The 16,244-nt window shown below is 45.9% G+C and overlaps 1 pseudogene; it reads left to right on the top strand.

The window, feature by feature from the left end:
• LOC136482036 (pentatricopeptide repeat-containing protein At1g28690, mitochondrial-like) lies at positions 1-15,700 on the top strand (annotated as a pseudogene).
• The last annotated feature ends 544 nt before the right edge of the window (positions 15,701-16,244 follow it).

Raw genomic sequence — 16,244 nt, 5'->3', positions numbered from 1 at the left:
ATGTCAGCTCAGAGAAACAGGGCTCCGACCCACCCGTGTGATGGCTCGCTGGCACCGCGCGTCCCTCTCCACCTCCACACCGCCACCGCGCTAGCGGCCGCGGTGCAGGGCCTCATCGACGCGTCCCCACCGCGGGCCGAGTTGCAGACCCTCCACGCGCAGCTCCTCACGTCGGGCCTCACCGGTAGCGCCGACCTCTCTGTCAAACTCCTCGTGCCGCACCTCCGGTGCAGCTCCCTCCACAACACCCGCGTCGCGTTCGACGGAATGCCGAACCCGACCTGCGCCGCGCACAACTACCTCGTTGCGGGATACTTCCGAGGGGGCGGCCCGCGGAGGCGCTCGGGGTCGTGTGGCGGCTCGCGGCGTCCACGGGGCGGCTGGACGTCTTCGCGCTGTTCATGGCGCTGAAGCTATCCGCGGCGCTGGCTCTGCCCGGCGTCGTCACCAAGGAGGTCCACGCGCACGTGCTGAGGTAGGTCGCACAGTCCGACGAGATCCTATTCGTGGCCCTGGTGGACACCTACGTGAAGAGCGGGTCGCTTGGGTACGCGCACCGGGTGCACGGCGCGATGCCTGTGCGGAGCGTGGTGTGCTCCACGGCGCTGATCGTTGGGTGCATGAATGAAGGGCTGTTTGAGGACGCCGAGGCAATATTCGAGGAGATGGAGGGGAAGGATGTAACAGAACCGACCAATTATACGAAATTAAGTAAGAAAATCATCCGCCAGAGCAGACGATTTAGCAAACTTAAGCCCGTATAACCCGGTAGTCCGTGAAATCACGAAGGATTTCAAACCAACTTCTATTCCAGCCAAGATCGTAATAAGTTTAGCGGTCACCATCACATATTACATAAAAGTTTGCAATCTCAGATACATCAGAGTTCAACATAGTTATTACAAAACAAGTTTGAATAAAAAGTAGCAGAAGTCATTTGTTCAAACCACACACACACTCACGTGGAGTTCAAATATAGTGCCAGCGAATGATCATCTCCAACAAAAGCATCAGACGAGACGTAAGGAATGACCATGCCCATGGTCCTAAGCATCACCCATCGCAGGATAAAGGCAGTTGATACAGTAGCCGTAATACATCTGCCCATCTGCAACAAGTGGGAATAAAACCCTGAGTACGAGAAGGTACTCAGCTAGACTTACCCGACATAACCAAAAATAAGTGACACCAAGGATTATGAAGGGCTTTATAGTAGGGTAGCTGACTCATTTGCAAAAAGAAGCATTTTTAGCATTCCAAGACCCTTTTTAAAGCATTATTGTCAAGTTAATTGTTATTAATCTATCGACTAGATTTGCACCTATACTAGAGCAAACATGTGATTAAGCAGATAATGATAACCAATGATCATTAAACAACTTTCATACTGTCATATTCACTATAACTGTCCAAGTGTTCCATAACATTTACTACGATGAAGTAACTCAAGTCAAGTGCTCACTGTCTAGGAGCGATGACGATTCGAATCGATTCCTAACCAGCTGGTGATTTATTCCTTACACAAACCTCACTCACCCGCTAAAGTGAGATATTGATCACCGAGTCAACTATCCAGGAATCTCGAGTTTGCCAGGAACCACATGTACCCGGGGGCTGACCGACTGCACTTTGGTCTTATCATCTCGCCCCTGTGTCCTATCACACCTGCTCCGGTACAGTGCGTTACGGGCAATCTACTCGGCCCGAATAATCTCCCAGCTTCGTGGTCGGAAGGTACTTTATCCGGCCAGCTAAATATAAGGCATGCGTTCAACATGACTTGAGGCCCAACAACGGTCGGTCCTTAATCGACACAGACGGAAAGCACTACAGTCCAAAACTCTGCAAGTCTCCGTCCGGTCTCAATTTCATTTAACACTTAGTTATACCATGACTTCATAGTCATCCAAGCAGATCCATGTAACCACCTATAGCTCGCAGGTGACAGGAAATCACCCGACTTCTACCGGTCTAAGCCAGCTAAGCATTGACTCGACTATGGATACCAGGGTAACAAGGATATAGTATAACAAAGGTAAACAAGGTATAATGCAGCAACGGTTGCAAACAACTCCTGTACGTAATGCATCAATTAAAATAAAGCATTGAATTAATAATTGCAAACCGAGAGAAAATGCTCCGGGGCTTGCCTCTCTCGAAGGAGCTCGGACGGTGATCGGGGCACTCCGGAAGTTCCTCAACGTCCTCCTCGTTGGCTTCGGGCACTTCCTGCGGCTGCACCTCGAGCTGCTCCTCGGGCTCCTCGGGTATGACGACTGGGTTCTCGGTTTGCGATCCTATATGATGCAATGTGCGTAAGCGCTTATGCAAACGGTGCATCAAAGGAGATGAATACAATGGATATGTTTAAATGCAAGGTAGTCAACATCATCCAAGAACATATACTACAAGCACATGTCATCTACTGCATTCTCTTCTACTCCTAATATGCTAAATCAACACATCTTGTTAATTGCTTCAAAGATACACCAAAGCTTTACTAATTCCTTAATCACACAAAAAGCAACACTTAATTAAACCTTAATTAATAATAGGTTTGAATAGCAACCTCTATTTTTCTTGCTTAGAAAAATCTTAGAAAATTACCCTAGCACAATACTACCCTAAGTAGTCTACCTATCAGATTTTCATGATATTTGAATGAGTAGATTAGCCTACACAAAAATAACAAGCTATGGCATAATTATGAACATAAAATACTTTGTACTATAAAAGTGTCAAACAATAGAGTTAGTATTTTTCCTATGTTCTTCATAGCATACAATGACTATACAAAAATTATCACATGCATGTTTTATACAAAGTTTGCTCTCTAGCTAAAATAACAAAAATCAGCCATTAAAGGTGCTTGAACTACACCTAAAAATTTTCCCACAGCACATGCATGAGATATATTTTTCCTAGGAAGTACATTACATAAGAAGATCAACAAACTTGGAATCATATTTTTCTGAAGCCTATAGATTTTTCTTACATATTTTTCAAGTTATCAGCAATATACATGATTAAATAAAACTCTACAGCAAAGTATCTCAAAAATGACATGCAAAAATTTTCCCAAGTAGATCTGATGATAAGAATCCTAGCAAAACTTATTTCAACAGATTTGGAGCAAATTTGAGTATCCAAACATTTTCCAAACCATTTCTATTTTCAAATAATAAAGAAAAATTGAAAATAATTCATCCTATCGCTACTGGGCCAGCCTGCTGGAATCAGTTGGCCCACGGCCACATTTGGCCTGTGCGGCCCGAGCGAAGGGAAGGGGGAGGCGGCCCGGCAGGGCGTCGGCCCATGGCCTCTCGGCCTGGCTTCGGCTGAGGCGGAGGCCACGCCGGCGCTGTGACGCCGCAGCGGCGCAGCTCGGCCACGAGGCCGGCGGCCATTTTCGGCCATGACAGGGCGAGCTAGCGGGAGCACTCGGTGCGCAAGAAGCTGGCAAAGGCGGGAAGGTAGATAGGCAGGGTGGAGAAGAGGAGGAAGGTGCCTTCCATGGCGGCCGAGCACGGCGGTGCCATGGCCGACGGTGGCGGGGCTCGAGACGGCGCTACCTGGGCTCAGCAGTCGGCACAGGCGTGAGCACGACGTGCCGGAGAGCGAGGCGGAGCTGTGGGCGCACGATCGCTGGCCGAGGTGGAGGAGACGTGGCGGATTTTGCCGGCGGGTGCGGTGGCGCGGCGAGGGGGAGAGTGAGTGCGCTCGGTGCTTGCGGAGAGGAGAGGCAGCGCGGGAGTGAGCAAGCGAGCGCACCGACTCCAGCAGAAGTAGGCGGGCACGTGGGTGCGGGCGCAGGCTGGCTGCGACGCGCGGCGGCATTGACGGTGCATGGCCACCACGCGGCGGGCGAGCTCTGCCGCGGTCGGGACGTGACGCGGCGCGTCAGCGGGCGAGTGAGCGCGGAGGCAGGCCAGGCACGGCGCTGGGCTGGGCTGGGCTAGCGATGCGCGCGGTGCTGGAGCGGGAGGTTTGCGGCTATAGGCCAGGCCGGCTTCGGCCGTGGGCCGGAAGCGAGGCGGCGGCCCGCAAAGGAGAAAAGCCCTTTTCCATTTATATTTTCAAGAAATTTTTAAATGCCAGCTTTCAAATATTATTTTGAGCAAGAAAATGACCTCTTTTGAAAATGTATCAAAAATGAAAGTTGAATAGAATTTAATTCTCTACAACTTTGCTTTTATGACCAAAGTCTAATTCTTTCTAGATTTTGAATTATAAAATCAAAGCCAATGTTTAACTTAAAACCCTAATTTTGGAGAATTATTTTTAAAAGCAAAATTTGGAAAAATTCAAATACAAACCTTGCTCCAAAAATTTTGCTAAACATTTCTAGATGATTTACCATGATAGCCAAACATGTTTTACTAGCCTAGCAACATAATTCAGGGCAAAATAACTCTTAAACAGGTGTATGCAACATTGACGTTTCACGAACATGTTTCGTATGTTGCGAAGCAGTGTTTCAGTTGTTATTTACATGATTAGGCATGTATGATTAGGATGCTTGATGATGCATGATATGCATGATTTGTAGTGCCTAAATGCTGGCATAACACCGGGGTGTTACAGCCCTCCCCCCTTATAAAAATCTCGTCCCAAGATTTGGGTGACGAACCATTTGTTATAAAAATCTTCATAAGCTTTTTGTAGATACTCTTCCGTTTCCCAAGTTGCATCTCCTTCATCATGATGATTCCCACTGTATCTTGTATATTTTTACCACACTATTCTGAGTAGCATGTTCTTTAGTGTCTAATACCCGAACTGGTTGCTCACGATACACCAAATCTGATTTGAGTTGGATGCCTCGAGGTTCTATTCTTTCCTCTGGAACACGCAAACATTTCTTAAGATGTGATACATGGAAAACTGGGAAAACGGTACTCATTGTCTCAGGTAACTCTAACTTGTAGGCTACCAGACCTCTTCATTCCAGAATCTTGTATGGTCCGACGAATCTCGCGGCAAGCTTTCTTCGGACTCCGAACCTTTTCTTCTTCATTGGCGTGACTTTCAGATAAACATAGTCACCAACTTCAAACACAAGGGTTCTCCTTCTTCTGCCTGCATAACTTTTCTTACATGATTGGACCGCTTTCATATTCTACTGAATAATATGAACTTTCTTCTCGGCTTCTTCTACAAAGTCAATGCCTATAATACCTTCTATCACCAGGCTCGACCCAATTCAATGGTGTTCTACATTTTCTGCCATATAAAGCTTCGAATGGGGCCATCTTGATGCTTTCTTGATTAACTATTATTATAAGAAAACTCAGCTAATGATAACCATGACTCCCATGATCCCTTAGAAGACAATACACAGGCTCTTAACATATCTTCCAAAATAGCATTCACTCGTTCAGTCTGACCATCTGTCTGAGGATGATAAGCGGTACTGTGAATTAAACTAGTTCCTAAGCCTTTGTGTAAATGTTCCCAAAAGTGAGCCGTGAACTATGAGCCTCTATCAGATACTATGGTCTTTGGTATACCATGCAACCTCACAATTTCAGCGATATACTTCTCGGCATATTGAGGTGGTCGATATTCTGTTTTGACAGGCAAGAAATGAGCGGTCTTGGTAAGACGGTCCACAATTACCCAAATCGAATCATGTCCTTTTTGAGTAGTGGGCAAACCCGTGATAAAATCCATACTTATATCGTCCCACTTCCAACTAGGGACTGATAAGAGTTGCAACATACCGACAGGTTTCATATGAATAGCTTTCACTCGACAACATGTGTCACATCTGGCAACATATGCTGTAATTTCTTTCTTCATTTTGGTCCACCAATAACGAGATCTTAGTTCTTGATATAGCTTACTACTTCCGGGATGGATAGATAGCTTAGAAAGGTGAGCTTCATCCATGAGTTTATTCCTAAGCTCTCGATCCTTGGGAACCACAAGACGGTCGTCAAACCACAACACAGCCCTGTTCATCCACTTTAAAGTATTGAGATGACTTTTCTTTTATTTTCTCTTTGATGTGGAATATCCCCTTGTCGGTTTTCTAGCCTTCTATTATCTTACTCTCTAAAGAGCAACTAATCTGAATACTATGTAACACAGCAGGATGCATTAGATTGAACCCATCTTCAAGTAATGGCTGCACATTCAAGTAATGTGACTTTCTGCTCAAAGCATCTGCCACTACATTGGCTTTTCTAGGATGATATTGCACATTCAAGTTGTAATCCTTGATCAATTCCAACCATCTGCGCTGTCTCATGTTCAGCTCTGGTTGGGTAAAGATGTACTTAAGACTCTTGTGATCTGTGAAAATGTTGCACACATTACCAAGTAGATAATGTCTCCAAATTTTTAGGGCGTGCACAACTGCAGCAAGTTCAAGATCATGTGTTGGATAGTTGACCTCGTGCTTCCTCAATTGACATGAGGCATAGACAATGACTCTCCTTTCTTGCATAAGAACATAGCCCAATCCCATCTTTGATGCATCGCAAAACACATCAAATGGTTTCTCGATATCTGGTTGTGCTAGAATAGGAGCAGTGGTCAACAGTTTCTGCAAAGTGTGGAAAGCTGCTTCACACTCCTCTGTCCACACAAACTTGTGATCCTTCTGTAGGAGACTTGTCATCGGTTTAGCAATCTTTGAAAAGTCTAGTATAAAGCGACGGTAATAACCGGCTAGTCCTAAGAAACTTCTAATCTCAGGAACTGTGGTTGGTGCTTTCCAATTCATAACTTCTTGCACCTTACTTGGATCGACTGAAACTCCATTTTCTGATAGAATGTGACCAAGGAAAGGAACTTTCCTCAACCAGAATTCGCATTTGCTAAACTTAGCATACAGTTGATGATCCCTAAGTCTGGTCAAGACAGTTCTCAGATGCTCTTCATGATCTTTCTCGTTCTCGGAGTACACCAGAATGTCATCGATGAACACCACCACAAACTTATCCAATTCTGGCATGAAAATTGTATTCATCAAAAACATAAAGTATGCAGGAGCATTTGTCAAGCCAAAGGACATGACAAGATACTCATACAACCCGTATCTGGTGGAAAATGCAGTTTTCGGTATATCCTGTGGCCTAATCTTGATCTGATGATAACCGGATCTCAAATCTATTTTTGAGAACACCTTGGCCTTGGATAATTGGTCAAACAGAACATCAATATGAGGCAAGGGATACTTATTCTTGATGGTCACAGCGTTGAGTGGCCTGTAATCTACGCACATTCTCAACATGCCCTCTTTCTTCTTCTTCACAAACAAGGCGGGACATCCCCATTCAGACTTGCTTGGCTGTATAAACCCCTTTTTTGATAAATCTTCTAGCTACTTCTTAGCTCAGCTAGTTCATCTGGAGGCATCCGATAGGGTCTCCTTGAAATCAGAGCTGTTCTGGGGACTAACTCAATTCCAAACTCAATCTCCCTATCCGGTGGAAGACCAGGTAGCTCATCCGGGAATACATCCAGAAATTCACACACTACCGGAATCTGATGAATAGAATGACTGCCGTAGCACATGTAACACTTATAAGGTCTGTTCTTCGAGGCAATGGTACTTGGAAAGTACCCTCACCTAGGGGATCCTTAAGGGTAAGTACTCGACTTCCAGTATTTATGACTGCTCCCCAATCCTTCATCCAATTCATCCCTATAATGACATCCAAAACTAATCCAGGCATAACTATCAAGTTCACTCAGAACTTCCTGCTACCTAATTCAAGGGTTGCCCCTCGAACCATCCGGTTGGTCAAAACATCAGCCCCTGCTGAACTTATACGGTAACCATAACCCAATTCTGTGCATAGTTGTTCATGTTTCTGTGCAAATGCTTGACTCATAAAAGAATGCGATGATCCAGAATCAAATAGAACAACTGCAGGGTTTTCATTGACAGGAAACTTACTAGCAGTGATGGGCTCTCTCTCAGGAATTTCATCCATGGTCATACTATGCACTCTAGCATTATAAGTCTGCTGCTTCTTCTTGGGCGGGTACGGACAAAATCTCGAGAAATGGCCGGGTTGATCACAGTTATAGCAGGGTCTCCTCACTGTCCCAGCAGATCCCACAGCTCCCTTGGAACTGCCTTGTACCGCAGTTACAGCTGCTTTGTTGGGCTGTACTGCCATCTTGTAAGGCTTCTAGGGTCCACGGAAATTCTGACTTCTTTGCTGAGGTGGCCTGAACCTAGCGCCAGGTGCCGATGGACGATATGGAGGACGACCTCCCATAGGTGCTCTAGCTTGCGACGGACCACCTTCAAGGGCTCTCTTGCGTGTCTTGGCTGCGGTGCTAGGCATTGTTATTCTTCTCCTGCTTCAGTCAGTCACTGATGAAGTCATTGAATCTAACGCGGTTGTTGGTACCAACATGCTTCATCATTTTTGGATTGAGTCCCCTCTTGAAACTGGCTATCCTTTTAGCATCTGTGTCAACCATGTCAGGAGCATAGCGACACAAGTTGTTGAAGGCATGCAGATATTGCATCATGGTCTTGGTGCCCTGATTTAACGCTAAGAATTCTCCTAACTTCATCTCGGTCAGCCCGGGTGGAATATAGACTCCACGGAAGGCCTCCGCAAACTCTCTCCACGAAATTTGAGCATTTGGAGGGAAGGTGGTGCGATGGTGCTTCCACCACATTCCCGCAGGTCCTTGCAACTGAAGTGCAGCATACTCCGTTTTCAACACCTCAGTCAACCTCAACACACGGAATTTATCTTCCATCGTGTTGATCCATTCCTCAGCATCGAGTGGCTCTGTTGCTTCCTTGAATACTGGCGGCTTGGTGTCCATAAAATCTTTGAAGCTGCTATATTGGTTCACTCCCATGCCACCACCCTGATTGTTACCGCGTTGAACGTTGTTGGCGATGGTGCGCAGAAAATCCTCCATATTCTTCTGGGATTGTTCTGCGTTGCGCTGACTCCCGAGCAACTATGCGAGGAACATCTCGGGGGTAAATGGGGGAGGAGGTGGCAAATGTGGTTCATGGGGAGGTTCACTGTTGTTGCCATGATTTCCACCACCACCACCACCACCGGTCCCCGCACCGTTAGCACCGATCTCAGCGGCCTCATACGTGGTTCGGCGAGTGTTTGTCATCTGCATATTTCAGCAACAAGTAATGATTGAGTGAAGCTGTAATAATTACGAATGAAGGAAAAATTATGCCGTACTGAATTTACTAGAGAGAATAAATTCATACAATAAAACAGAGGCACAACAATCGCATCCCAATTAAAACCACATCACTTAATCAATTTACTTCGATGGCAAACATCGCGTCCATACAACCAAATTGCCAGCATACATACACTGGACTTTTTATGCATTTAGATATCGCATTCGAAATCAAGTTCCAACCACATGCCAAGTCTCATATGTTCGAAGCAACATACAATAGGTTACATGCCAACAAAAGAAAGGTCATCGCGACAGGACCCAGATACTAGCGCAAGGCAACTAGCCTACTCCTCGGGGCCATCGTCGGGATCGGAGACGTCACCATTGCCCCCAGGTGAAACTACAGGCTCGTCCTCGTTGTCGTCGTCGATGTCCATGCCAGCGGCATCTGGTGGAGCATATGGGCCAACCCCATTGTAGAGCACGTGAAACTCCTCGTGCAGGTTGCCATTGTATTCCTCTAGCTCATCGACCCTCTACAGCAGAAGGTCCCTCTCGTCCCAGGCTTCATTCCTTTCCTGAACCAACTGTCCTATCATACGGTCTGCATTGTTGTTGGCTTGAGTCAACGTATGCACCCGCTGCATAGCTCTATCACCTCTCTCAACCGCCTAGTCTCGCTGTAAGTTCATATCAGCCAACTGCTCCTGCAAGCTAGCTATAGCACATGCCTGTCTCTTCTTCTGCTTTCTCCCCTTGAGCTTATCCTGACCACGCAAGCTAGTCAAAGTCTAGTAGGTACTCTTGAGACCCTCATACGCTCTGATGGCGGCGAACATAGCACTCATTGCCTGGTTGTCGCTAGCCTGTCCCTCAGCTAGACCTCTGACCAATGCGCTTCCCTAAGGCTAAGCCCAAATGGCATCATGAGGATCATCCCTAGGAAAGGTGCCAGCTAGAGCTGCTGCAAGCTCACTGGGAAATCTGCTCATAATATCCCTGATGACACGAAAGGCTGCTCCCTCTGCACCCTCAGCAGGAGTGCGACCCTCAAACTCCAAGTGCCAACCATCCCAATCTGGAGCATCACCGAGAGCAGGAACCATGATTTCTACCACTGCAAGTCCATCCTCTACCAACTGGCTCTCATTCCAGGAGTACACCGGTTCTTGACCCTCTGGGTACCCCACATCATGGAGCACTCTCCAAAGCAAAGCCGGCATGCCAAACTCGCTCAAGAAGGTGTCCATGGTGCGGTGCTCCCTTAGGGCCAACGGACGTCAAGGTGCTCTTCCTCCGGTGGACTTACGGGCGGTCTGCTTCGTGCGGGCCATCTGTAGCAAAAGTTCTTTCATTACCCCGGGGAAACATATTTTAGGTGATACAACTTTTATCAAAATGAGATAATCAATTTATAAGGGGAGGAATGCATGACATGAATGAAATGCACAAGTAATATGATGTATGTACGCGCCGTACGTTCTCACAAACTTATGAAATAAATAATTTCTAACGACGAATTCGGTGGCATACAAACAATCTCTCAAATACGTAACTAATACATTCTATACGATAGCGTTGTTATGTACTTGCAGAAGATTCATTTCAGCCCAATTCCCAATGAATGCATAAAAGCAGTAAATTTTATCTACACGTTCTACACGAATCCCCAGATACATGTACAACGGTAGTAACTACCCGAACCATCGTCCTATTGATGGCATCGCCTCAACAGACGGAAGACCCATACATGAGATACCTTTGTAAAACATGCGTAGAACATGTAATTACTCCAGCATTATATATACATTCACCCTAGATCGGTAGTGTATCCGATCATGCTCTCACAACTCACACTTACCGAGGCGTAGAGGCAATTGATCCATACACTACCACTCAAACAAGTGGCACTCATACAATAGCACGCCGTATGAGCGACAAAAGAGAAATATGATGCAAGAACCCCAAGTCAGTACTTAATTAAGCCACCTAGAGTCCTAAACTGGGCATAAAGGATATGACCACTAGCACACTTTATAGTTTGAAATTCACGTTTTTCAAATGCCTTTTTGTTTTAAATACACTTATGAACAGTAACACGCTAAACCATGCTCTGATGCCAGCTGTAACAGAACCGACCAATTATACGAAATTAAGTAAGAAAATCATCCGCCAGAGCAGACGATTTAGCAAACTTAAGCCCGTATAACCCGGTAGGCCATGAAATCATGAAGGATTTCAAACCAACTTCTATTCCAGCCAAGATCGTAATAAGTTTAGCGGTCACCATCACATATTACATAAAAGTTTGCAATCTCAGATACATCAGAGTTCAACATAGTTATTACAAAACAAGTTCGAATAAAAAGTAGCGGAAGTCATTTGTTCAAACCACACACACACTCACGCGGAGTTCAAATATAGTGCCAGCGAATGATCATCTCCAACAAAAGCATCAGACGAGACGTAAGGAATGACCATGCCCATGGTCCTAAGCATCACCCATCGCAGGATAAAGGCAGTTGATACAGTAGCCGTAATACATCTGCCCATCTGCAACAAGTGGGAATAAAACCCTGAGTACGAGAAGGTACTCAGCTAGACTTATCCGACATAACCGAAAATAAGTGACACCAAGGATTATGAAGGGCTTTATAGTAGGGTAGCTGACTCATTTGCAAAAAGAAGCATTTTTAGCATTTCAAGACCCTTTTTAAAGCATTATTGTCAAGTTAATTGTTATTAATCTGTCGACTAGATTTGCACCTATACTAGAGCAAACATGTGATTAAGCAGATAATGATAACCAATGATCATTAAACAACTTCCATACTGTCATATTCACTATAACTGTCCAAGTGTTCCATAACCACCTATAGCTCGTAGGTGACACGAAATCACCCGACTTCTACCGGTCTAAGCCAGCTAAGTATTGACTCGACTACGGATACCAGGGTAACAAGGATATAGTATAACAAAGGTAAACAAGGTATAATGCAGCAACGGTTGCAAACAACTCCTATACGTAATGCATCAATTAAAGTAAAGCATTGAATTAATAATTGCAAAATGAGAGAAAATGCTCCGGGGCTTGCCTCTCTCGAAGGAGCTCGGACGGTGATCGGGGCACTCCGGAAGTTCCTCAACGTCCTCCTCGTTGGCTTCGGGCACTTCCTGCGGCTGCACCTCGAGCTACTCCTCGGGCTCCTCGGGTATGACGACTGGGTTCTCGGTTTGCGATCCTATATGATGCAATGTGCGTAAGCGCTTATGCAAACGGTGCATCAAAGGAGATGAATACAATGGATATGTTTGAATGCAAGGTAGTCAACATCATCCAAGAACATATACTACAAGCACATGTCATCTACTGCATTCTCTTCTACTCCTAATATGCTAAATCAACACATCTTATTAATTGCTTCAAAGATACACCAAAGCTTTACTAATTCCTTAATCACACAAAAAGCAACACTTAATTAAACCTTAATTAATAATAGGTTTGAATAGCAACCTCTATTTTTCTTGCTTAGAAAAATCTTAGAAAATTACCCTAGTACAATACTACCCTAAGTAGTCTACCATCAGATTTTCATGATATTTGAATGAGTAGATTAGCCTACACAAAAATAACAAGCTATGGCATAATTATGAACATAAAATACTTTGTACTGTGAAAAGTGTCAAACAACAGAGTTAGTATTTTTTCTATGTTCTTCATAGCATACAATGACTGTACAAAAATTATCACATGCATGTTTTATACAAAGTTTGCTCTCTAGCTAAAATAACAAAAATCAGCCATTAAAGGTGCTTGAACTACACCTAAAAATTTTCCCACAGCATATGCATGAGATATATTTTTCCTAGGAAGTACATTACATAAGAAGATCAACAAACTTAGAATCATATTTTTCTGAAGCCTATAGATTTTTCTACATATTTTTCAAGTTATCAACAATATACATGATTGAATAAAACTCTACAGCAAAGTATCTCAAAAATGACATGCAAAAATTTTCCCAAGTAGATCTGATGATAAGAATCCTAGCAAAACTTATTTCAACAGATTTGGAGCAAATTTGAGTATCCAAACATTTTCCAAACCATTTCTATTTTCAAATAATAAAGAAAAATTGAAAACAATTCATCCTATCGCTACTAGGCCAGCCTGCTGGAATCAGTTGGCCCACGGCCACATTTGGCCTGCGCGGCCCGAGCGAAGGGAAGGGGGAGGTGGCCCGGCAGGGCGTCGGCCCATGGCCTCTCGGCCTGGCTTCGGCTGAGGCGGAGGCCACGCCGGCGCTGTGACGCCGCGGCGGCGTAGCTCGGCCACGAGGCCGGCGGCCATTTCCGGCCGTGACAGGGTGAGCTAGCGGGAGCACTCGGTGTGCGAGAAGCTGGCGAAGGCGGGAAGGTAGCTAGGCAGGGTGGAGAAGAGGAGGAAGGTCCTTGGCGGCCGAGCACGGCGGTGCCATGGCCGACGGTGGCGGGGCTCGAGACGGCGCTACCTAGGCTCAGCAGTCGGCACAGGCGTGAGCACGACGTGCCAGAGAGCGAGGCGGAGCTGCGGGCGCACGATCGCTGGCCGAGGTGGAGGAGACGTGGCGGATTTTGCCAGCGGGTGCGGTGGCACGGCGAGGGGGAGAGTGAGTGCGCTCGGCGCTTGCGGAGGGGAGAGGCAGCGCGGGCGCGTGGGCGCGGGCGCAGGCCGGCTGCGACGCTCGACGGCGTTAACGGTGCATGGCCGCCACGCGGCGGGCGAGCTCTGCCGCGGTCGGGACGCGACGCGGCGCGTCAGCGGGCGGGCGAGCGCGGAGGCAGGCCAGGCGCAGCGCTGGGCTGGGCTGGGCTGGCGATGCGCGCGGCGCTGGCGCGGGAGGTTTGCGGCTGCAGGCCAGGCTGGCTTCGGCCGTGGGCCGGAAGCGAGGCGGCGGCCCGCGAAGGAGAAAAGCCCTTTTCCATTTATATTTTCAAGAAAATTTTAAATCCTAGCTTTTAAATATTATTTTGAGCAAGAAAATGACCTCTTTTGAAAATGTACCAAAAATGAAAGTTGAATAGAATTTAATTCTCTACAACTTTGCTTTTATGACCAAAGTCCAATTCTTTCTAGATTTTGAATTATAAAATCAAAGCCAATGTTTAACTTAAAACCCTAATTTTGGAGAATTATTTTTAAAAGGAAAATTTAGAAAAATTCAAATACAAACATTGCTCCAAAAATTTTGCTAAACATTTCTAGATGATTTACCGTGATAGCCAAACATGTTTTACTAGCCTAGCAACATAATTCAGGGCAAAATAACTCTTAAACAGGTGTATGCAACATTGACGTTTCACGAACATGTTTCGTATGTTGCGAAGCAGTGTTTCAGTTGTTATTTACATGATTAGGCATGTATGATTAGGATACTTGATGATGCTTGATATGCATGATTTGTAGTGCCTAAATGCTGGCATAACACCGGGGTGTTACAAAGGACGACGTGGTGTATAACGCCATGGTGGAGGGGTACAGCAAGACGGAGGAGACGGCGGAGGGCTCGCTTGAGGTGTTCAAGATGATGCAGCGAGCAGGGTTCTGGCCCACGGTATCGACATTCGTGAGCGTGCTTGGGGCTTGCTCACTCTTATCGTCGCCAGAGCTCGGCGAGCAGGTGCATTGCCAGGGGATGAAGAGCAGCCTAGTCTTTGACATCAAAGTTGGAAGCGCTCTGGTCGACATGTATGCCAAGTGTGGCCGGGTGGAAGACGGCCATAGGATCTTCAACCAGATGCCAGAGAGGAATGTGATCACCTGGACTTCGATGATCGATGGGTATGGGAAGAACGGCCTCTCTGACGAGGCCATCTAGCTGTTCGGCAAAATGCGAGAGCGGCGAGATGTGAGGCCGAACCACGCCACCTTCTTGAGCATTCTGTCAGCGTGCGCACACGCTGGGCTGCTGTCTCAGGGCCAGGAGGCTTTCCAGAGCATGCAGAGTGAGTACTTGCCGCGGCCACGGATGGAACACTATGCATGCATGGTGGACTTGCTGGGTTGATTCGAAAGCGTGCGTCAGGCCTATGACTTCGTCCGAGGTATACTGGTGAGGCCAAACTCTGATGTGTGGGCCACGTTGCTCAGGGCGGCTACACTGCATGGGGATATGGACATGGCCAACATTGCGTCGAGGGAGGTCTTCGAGCTGAGCCGCAAGGGGAGACCGAGTGCCTACATGGCATTCTCCAACACACTTTGCGGTAGCCGGGAAGTGGGACGGTGTGCAGCGACGGAGCCAACGGTGGGGCTGAGGGGGCTCTAGCCCCCCTTACCGATCTTGGGCACGTGGAGCCCCCCTAAGCCATCCCTTAAAATTTTATGCATATATGTATTAGGTAGGAGGAGCTAAGGTTAAGAGAAGATAAAAAAGCCTCTATTCTTTTGTTCAGCCCCTCCTAAATTTTTTCTGGCTTCGTCCTTGACGGCGTGCACGATGTTAGGGAGATGATGAAACAACGAGGCATGCTGAAAAACACTGCCTGCAGCTGGGTCGGCTCTGAGAACCCGCCGCTTGTCGACTGAGGTACAGGTAGAGTTTTTACCTACCCATACCATGTAAAATTTCTCATGTAACATTTTAACATCAATCTATTGGAGAACAATTCATTTTTGCAATTCATATGATATAGAATCTATAACAAGTGTCATGCTGTGGGCTTACAACTGAGAAGTAACTTCTTTGTATTCTAATAATCAGTAATTAGCATTCCAGAAAAACCAGATAGATCTGTTTGTTAATTTAGTATCCTAATTTCTCTTCCCTAATTGTGTTGGTTATAATCATATCATATTCATACATCATGATCTCAATGAAATTAGTGAAGAAATTATTTTTATGCTGGATCATGTTGCTGCATTGTGCAGGCTATGCCAGTTGATATATAGGACATATACTCATATAGACTAATGATTGTGTATAAGTTTTCTTCTCAAAATGACGTGACATTTCCATCAGTTTAATCCTGGTTTGCTGCAAACTGAATTTTCTTAAGCACTATTTTTGTAGGTTTTATTGCCTGGAAAGCATTACTTTAGAGGATCATATCTGCAAAAAAATTAGGTATAA

This window comes from Miscanthus floridulus, chromosome 9, assembly GCF_019320115.1.
Source record: "Miscanthus floridulus cultivar M001 chromosome 9, ASM1932011v1, whole genome shotgun sequence".
Lineage (NCBI taxonomy): Eukaryota > Viridiplantae > Streptophyta > Magnoliopsida > Poales > Poaceae > Miscanthus > Miscanthus floridulus.
Note: the sequence above shows the minus strand (reverse complement) of the source record. Positions and strands in the feature narration are given on the sequence as shown.